The following is an 8,333-nucleotide window of genomic DNA, read 5'->3' as shown; positions in this document are numbered from 1 at the left end:
AACAAACAAAAAACAATTCTTGAACTGGAACAAATCTCCAATGCAGAGTCTTGGCTGCTTAGCTGGAGTTCTAATACCCACCCCATCCTGCTACTGTCAGTTTAAAAGCCCTTGGTATCAAATAGCATCTACATGTGTAACTCAGTTCTTGATATATTCTAAGACTTTGGTGTTAAAGATTTTCATGATTGTGATTAATATTTGAGACATAAATGTCAAATTAAATAAAAGCTATAATAGTCACATTTAAAAAGAATGCTACAATTTTGCATTAATAGGTATTTCCAGGCTAAGACTTTTTCCCTCAAAAAAAGGACAAACTAAACAATAAGCACCTAACCAGCTAGCAAAACTTACTTTCAACATTTATTTTAAAATCGACTTTATTGCAGCCAAAACAATGGAATTAACTGTACATAATAAACTATTTTGTATATATATACATTTTAAGTTATAGGGAATAAAGTTTATTTTGGCAGATAGTGTTAAACAAAATTAAAGGTGCATACATTAGTAACATAACTCAACATCCTTAATTTGGTGTAAGTGTAACACATTTCTTGCTTTCCCATGTTCTGCTAAATCACCATACCTAAACATTTACAAAACTGATAAACTCAAATTTAACTTCACTGTTTTTGCTTACGCTCTGATTCCAAACAAAACTTTTCATAAACTTCTTCAATCTCTGGGTCCATCTCATCATCAATATCATCTAAGTATGGATCACCAGCTCCTGATAAATCTGTTCCATTTTCTTCATAATCTGGAAAAAAAAGTCCTCTCTTTAAAGTAACTCTTGGTATTTCTCTTGGTAATCTGGATCAGCCGCAGTGAAAGGGACACGGTCAGACGTGTAAAATGTCGGTTCATTCATAAAGTAGTTAGGGTCGTTTATAGGTGTAGCTTCTCTGTATGTTGAAGTTGCATGGACTCTACCCCAGTTACTTGACCGGAGTTCTACAAGCTTCAAGAGCATCTGTTTTACATCTCTGTTGCAGTTTGCATCTAGGACAACATTTTCAATTCTCTGAATAATTTCTTGCATATCAGATTTTCCCTTTTCTTTCCAAGTATCTTCTAAAACTGACTCTGTCAACTTCAGTAATTTTACTGCACAAATTAAGTTGTCATCCATAGGGTTAGAGAAGAGAGCATTCAGCAATTCTCGTAAACCAACTTGAAGAATATCTGCTCTTGCTACCGGTCCATTTGTTCCTTTGATCTCCAGGTTAAGATAAAGTTATCGCTCCCAGTAAGAGTACAAATGCATGGAGTCACTTCGTCGCCTTTTGCAGCCTGATCTTTAATTTCATATTCAGTGCGACACCTCTGAAGTAGTAACTGGCGGAAGTTGCCACTCTTGTGGGCTAATTGTCAGGTGATGGGACAGGTAATTACCCAGGCGAGCTTCCATGTACGAGAAATTTGGCATCGACATGGCCTGCTGCCAGACGAGCGCCACAAGCTCTTGCAGGGCGTCTTCGGCAGTGCCCCAGGCATTCAGGGTCTCTGCAAACTGTGCAATCTCGGCTTCAAAACCGCCGGGCTGCTCTGTGAGGTGATTCAGGAACTCCTGCACATAGTCTGATAGGGTTGGATAATCCTCACAACCATCCTCGTGGGATTCTGCGTAATTAGAGGAGTAACCTGACCGGTAAAATTCGGGGGCGTTCGCAGACAGCGTAGACATCAGCAGTGGAGCCGCCACCACCTGGGGTTTGGCCACTGCTGACTCTGAGTCCTGCTGGGGGATTTTATCCTCTGAACCAGGCGGAGCACTCAGGAGCCTCGTTTGTTCTGGAGCCCGATCGAAACCGTCCGACCTGCTGCTCCTCCGCCGCCGCCGCCGCGCCTCCCTCGAGCGTCCTGCAGGCGGCCGGCCCGCTCGGCTCCTCCGCGCTCGGGGCAGGCGCGCACGGCGGCGCCCCTCGCTGGCCGACCAGGCGAGCCCCGAGCCGGCCCGGCGCGCCCAGGGCCCCGGCAGCTCACAGCGGCCCGCCGGCGGCCGCTGAGCGACGGCGGGAGCGCTTACCGGGCGGCCCCCAATTTTTTTTTTTTTAGATGTCCTGTTATATAGTTTAGGCTGGCCTTGAACTCGGGACAGTTTTCCACCCCCAGCCTCTCAAGTTCTGAGATTATAGGCACGAGCCACCATGTTGGCTCCCTTTAGTCCAACTCTTATTTCACAAGTGGTTAAATACAGAACACTGTAGGGTTTAGGTGCTTGGGCTAGACAGTTCGTTAATTGCTACAAGAGCTGATATCAGACCTGTAGATGCTTACCTTGGGCCTTTTCCCACTAAATCGTGTTGCATTTCAAAATATGACCTGCTATAAAACAATAAGAAGCATTTGAAAAAATGTTTTGGTCATACTTTTATTAATAAAATTGATGATATTCCAACACATAAAGTTTAATGTATTATACATTCATAGGCTCTATGTCTTTCTTAGTTTTGGCTTTTTCAAGGTAGTGTCTCACAGCAATTAAAGTGTGTGCTACCACATCTGGCTTCTTTAAGGCTGACATATTTTGTATCTCTGTGAGGAAAAGTTAAAAAAAAATCTGCTTTTTAAAGGAAATGCACTGACCATGTCTTATTTATCTCCCATTCCTTAGCATGGCCAGCACAGTCCCCTGAGTATTGTAGATACTCAACACGTGCCTAAGGAATCACACCAGCACTGACATGACTGACAATATGTCACCACTAGGCATTAAGGAAAATCATAATTTCCTGTGCCTGATTCTGTGCTGTATATAAAAAAGAGAGCCAGGCTCTCAGTCTAAGGCTAGACATGGCGGCATATGCCTGTAATCCCAGCACTCCAGAAACAGACAGTAGGTTTGTTTCAAATGCAAGGCCAGTCTTACCTCCATAGTGAGTTTAAATTCAGCCAGACCTATTTTGTGAGGCTGTCTTAAAACAACCCCAAAACACCACTACTAAAAAAAGGGCAGAATTTTAATTTTCACTTCCTACATTATGCTTAACAGTTACTATGTATATCCTCTGACATGGGCAGATTCAGATATAGAACACAGTGCCTAGGTCATGGACATTTACAACTTTTTTTTTTTTTTGAGGTACGGTCTCACTCTAGCCCAGGCTGACCTGGAATTCACTATGGAGTCTCAGGGTGGCCTCGAACTCACAGCGATTCTCCTACCTCTGCCTCCCGAGTGCTGGGATTAAAGGCCTGCGCCACCATGCCCGGCTCAACATTTACAATTTTGAGCAAGTCCTTTGACAGAGTACAGGAAATAAGTCAACCAAACAGGAAGTAAGTACAGTGAAACACAATAGCAGGAAATATTTTGGTCTACTGTAAGAACTATCAATAGAACATTTAAGTACCAAACAAAATACTCAGAGCTGACATTTGATTTGTAAACATTTACTGGGGTCATGGAGGTGGGGAACAAACAAGGTAGTAAGGGGAAGAAAGAAACAATGTTTTTACCAGAGTAATTATTGCACAGATCAAAGGGATTGTCATCGGTACAGGTGACAGTTTTCCTTCTTCTTCTTCTTCTTCTTTTTTTTTTTTTAGAGAGAGAATGAAAGCAAGAGCACACATGAGAGAGAGAGAGAGAGAGAGAATGATGCACCAGGGCCTCAGCCACTGAAATCGAACCCTAGAAGCTTGTGCCACCTAGTGGGTATGTGTGACCTTGCACTTGCCTCCTTTGTGTGTCTGGCTTTTGTGGGATCAGGAGAGTCGAACATGAGTTCTTAGGCTTTGCAGATAAGCAACTTAACCACTAAGTCATCTCTCCAGCCTCAAATTTCTTGATCATTCTCCCATGAGGAGGTGAATTCCATGCCAGAAGAGTATGGTGGACTCTGCTACATTCCTTTTATGATAGGTCATAAAAAGTGGCACAGAGTCTCTCTGGTTCTTTGGATCTTGCAATGCAGCTTTGTGTATGTATAAGAGGCATTACTACCCAGAGACCACCATGCTGACATGAAGAGAGATGCCCAGCCATCCCAACCTCTTTCAGTGCTAGCTCTTTCATTTACTGCCTTGTGGGAATGTACCTACATGACAGATCCTTGTTATGATGTGAATGTAAAAGGTTCCATGCAGGCTACTTGATCCTCAGCTGGTGGTTTAACAATCCCCAGAAGGTTGTGGAATGTTTGGTTGGGAGGGCTTAACTGGAGAATGTGGGTCTCTGGGTGGGGTATGGCTTGAGGTATATCCTCTCTCTGCTCCTATTCTCATAATATGTGAGGAGGTAAAGAGTTGCTCCAAGTGTCACACCTTCCCTGCCAGGATGGATGGTAACTTCACACTGTGAACCCAAATAAATCCTTTCTCCTTTAAGTTGCTTCTTGCCAGGTATTTGGTCATAATATGAGGAAAGGAACTAATACAGACACTAAGCCAGAACCACCCACTGCAGCTCTTCCTAAATTCCCCACCCATGGATAGAAGGCATCAGGTCAGTGATTACAATTGCCTTAAGCCAATAAGCTTCAGGGTAATTTGTGGTACAATAATAGAGCACTGGGACAATAGAAGAGGTGACTTATGGTCCTTTATCAAACAGGGGAGGAACCCAGCCCAGTGGCCCATTAGAAGTCATTATAACTAATTACTGTGACAGTAAGGTGAAGTGGTGGTTTCCAGTCAGAGGACTGATCTCAATAATAAAAGCAAATAATTAATGGGTGAGGCCATGTAAGGCTCTAAAAACATCTTTGTTCTGAAAAATATGTTAATTAAAATGAAATGTTTAAATATACCATATTTCTCAAGGGGAATTTCTTTTTACCACTATGTCTTCCTATTTCATATAATCAATAAACTGTGTCAGGTATTTGAGGTGATACCTAATGTGCCACAACTCAGCAAGTCAAAACCCACAAACTAGAAGGTTTAGGGCCTAATGAACTGGGTACCAGGTTGATAGTCAACTGGTCTTAGTATGGTCAAGTATTTGATGTCTCCAGATGGAAAATAGCCAGTGAAGCCATATCAGAGAAGTCAAAGCCTTGTAAGGCTCACACTCATAGTTTTAATTCTTCTGTTCTTGTTTAAAAGTATTGATAAAACATCAAACAGAAAATTAAGAACAACCTAAGCAAATGCAGGTAAGTGACATGGAAAGTGCCCCTGAAATGTTCAGAGTAGGCAAATTAATTAAGAGAGAAGTAAATTAGTGACCTAGGGCTGGAGGCACGTGAAGTGCAGGACTGGGTCCAGACTAATGGGTGGATGGACAGTCCAGATGGGTGAACAGGTGGGTGAACAGATGGTAAGTGAGTAGGAAGCATCAACAGCAGGAATGTAGCTGAGCTGAAGCCCCTGGAAGTCAGGAGCTCCTTCATGCAACCTGATAGTCAGGTGACAGGTTGGCAGGGGCTATGGCCATCATAGTTCTGGGTGCACACTTCTTTATGAGGCCCAGGTAAGGGCAGTACACCCTTTCCTTGGTCTGGTTATCAGAGGTGGTAGGCACTCCCAGTTACTCAGCCTCAATCTGCCCCTCTCTGAGTAGCCTGAGGAGTTCCCTTTTCAGAGACTTCCACCCAGGCAAAACAAAGCAACAACAACAAAAACTAGGTTTTGTGGTTTTGATTCTTAAATGAAATCCAGGAACAGTTGGTTTATGATGTATAAAAATTTCAAAAATTAAGTATTGAAAAATGAGAAAAATATGCTAAATAAAGCATAGGCTTTAAAACAGCAAAAATAACAACAAAACAACGACAACAAAAAGCCAACCAGGCATGGTAACACATGCCTTTAATCCCAGCACTTGGGAGGCAGAGGCAGGAAGATTGCCATGAGTTCAAGGCCACCCTGAGACTACATAGTGAATTCCAGGTTAGCTTGGGCTACAGTGAGACCCTACCTCGAACCCCCCTTGCAAAAATACCAAAAATGTGGGGGTTGGAGAGATTGCTTAGCAGTTAAGGCACATGCCTGCAAAGCCCAAGGACCTATGTTCAACTCTCCAGATCCCATGTAAAACAGATGCACAAAAGTGAGGTAAATGCAAGGTTGCACATGCCCACTAGGTGGCGCAAGTGTCTGGTGTTGTATTTCAATGGCTGAGGCCCTGGCATGTCAATTCTCTCCCTCCTTCTCAAAAAAAAAAAAAAAAAAAAAGTGGGTTTCTCCAGATTCAAGAACCACTGAAACAAAGTAAGAAGTCAGAAGACAGGCTCAAAGGAGAGTCATGCTCAATTGTCTTAGTACTAGCAATATAGACTTTTTATTATTTAATTTTTTTAAAGCAGAGTCTCATGGTAGCCCAGGCTGACTTGGAACTCACTGTGTAGTCCAGGGTGGTCTCCAGTTCATGGTGATCTTCCTACCTCAGTCTCCCCAGTGCTGGGATTAAAGGTGTGCACCACTATAAAAGGTTCATATAGACTATTTTGGTGGGTCTCAAGTTATCTTCCTAAAACTTGCTGGGATACTCCTCCTTCCTTTCTAATATTGTTTAAAGAGTGTAACTTGTGGCTGGGTGTGGTGGTGGACGCCTTTAATCCCACCATTTTGGAGGCAGAGGTAAGAGAATTGCTGTGAGTTTGAGGCTACCCTGAGACTACATTGTAAAATCCAGGTCAGCCTGGGCTGCAGCAAGACTCTACCTTGCTCTAAAACAAAATAAAGAGTATAACTTGTAACAAGTTTAAAAATTAAAGAATTTCTCTTAGTAAACAAAGTACCTGGGGTCTACTATCCCAGAGCTATTTTGAGAGGAGAGTGTTGAAGATTCAAAGTTACAGCTCATTTCAGCCCTAATAGGCACCATTTGTTCACTGTCTTTTTAAAAAATTTTTTGTTTATTATTTTTATTTATTTATTTGAGAGTGACAGACAGAGAAAGAGGCAGGTAGAGAGAGAGAGAGAGAGAGAATGGGCGCGGCAGGTCCTCCAGCCACTGCAGACGAACTCCAGATGCGTGCGCCCCCTTATACATCTGGCTAATGTGGGTCCTGGGTGTTGAGCCTCGAACCGGGGTCCTTGGGCTTCACAGGCAAGCGCTTAACCGCTAAGCCATCTCTCCACACTTGTAGGCATGTCTGTGGCGCCATCTCTTGAATGAGGGGGTTCTGGGTAGGGTCTCACTGTAGCCCAAACTAACCTGGAATTCACTATGTAGTCTCAGGGTGGCCTTGAACTCATGGCAATCTTCCTGCCTCTGCCTCCCAAGTGCTGGGATTAAAGGCATGTGTTATCATGCCTGGTTGGTTTTTTGTTGTTATTTTTGCTGTTTTAAAGTCTATGCTTTATTTAGCATATTTTTCTCAGTTTTCACTACTTAATTTTTGAAATTTTTATACATCATAAAACATGGTGGGGAAAACACATGTACAGTGAACCGTTTCACTTTGTCAGCATTTGAAGTCCAAGGTCATTTGAAGTCTGAAGTCTGCTTTTCTCTTTTTAGTGGTGGTTGAAGTCTGAAAAGTCTTTTACCAGTAAAAGCATATTGGACCTTGAGAATAGAGGGGAAAAAAAATCCAGAAACAATAAAAAGTGAAGATTTAAAGAGTTTATGCCAAAAAGTAAACCAGTCCTTTGCTTTTGGGCTGGGAAGCCTTGCAGAGGGCAATCAGGCATTAGATGGTCCCTCCCAAGTCAGCGCTGTGATTATCTGGTTGAGGCATTTGGTCACGCAGTTCTCCTTTCAGGTGGATAGGCACATGGCAGGCTTTCTGGGAAAACTTCTGCAACTCTGGAACTTTGTTTTCCCCAGCATAATCATATGCAGCCAAAGTGATCAGTTTACTTGGTGTGGTAAATATGACAGGCGGTGCTTCTGTGCAAACCATGGGCTTTAATTCCTGCCTGCACTAGGCTTCCAAAGCCCACGCTCTAGGCAATTTTTGCATGAAGCCACTAAATTTGTAGAACGTGTTGCCTGGAGTGCTGCTTCGCACAGCCGCTGCTGGAAGCAAACTGCCCAGGTAACATGTCAGTTCTTTAGCTCTCCCTTGCATTGCCCATACCTCGTGATCGATAGGCTTCTACTGAAGAGCAAGACACCAACTGGTAGGACTGAGGAGAGGTTAAGACCTGGGACAATGGCTCTCATCTCAAAAGGGGAGTGGGACTTTCAGGAACTTTCCAGAATAGGTGGGAAGGCTAAGTTCCCCAAGGAGGAGACAGGCCTCAAGAAAAACATGGTCGGGGGCTGGAGAGTTGGCTTAGCAGTTAAGTGCTTGCCTGTGAAGCCTAAGAACCCCGGTTGGAGGCTCAATTCCCCAGGACCCGCGTTAGCCAGATACACAAGGGGGTGCACGTATCTGGAGTTCGTTTGCAGTGGCTGGAAGCCCTGGCATGCCCATTCTCTCTCTCGC

At 43.5% G+C, this 8,333-nt stretch overlaps 2 pseudogenes; both read right to left on the bottom strand.

Moving 5' to 3' along the window:
- Window positions 1-353: 353 nt before the first annotated feature.
- LOC101596057 lies at window positions 354-2,884 on the bottom strand (annotated as a pseudogene).
- Window positions 2,885-7,526: 4,642 nt separating this feature from the next.
- LOC123460259 lies at window positions 7,527-7,973 on the bottom strand (annotated as a pseudogene).
- Between the last annotated feature and the right edge of the window lie 360 nt (window positions 7,974-8,333).

Source organism: Jaculus jaculus, chromosome 4 (assembly GCF_020740685.1).
Source record: "Jaculus jaculus isolate mJacJac1 chromosome 4, mJacJac1.mat.Y.cur, whole genome shotgun sequence".
Lineage (NCBI taxonomy): Eukaryota > Metazoa > Chordata > Mammalia > Rodentia > Dipodidae > Jaculus > Jaculus jaculus.
Note: the sequence above shows the minus strand (reverse complement) of the source record. Positions and strands in the feature narration are given on the sequence as shown.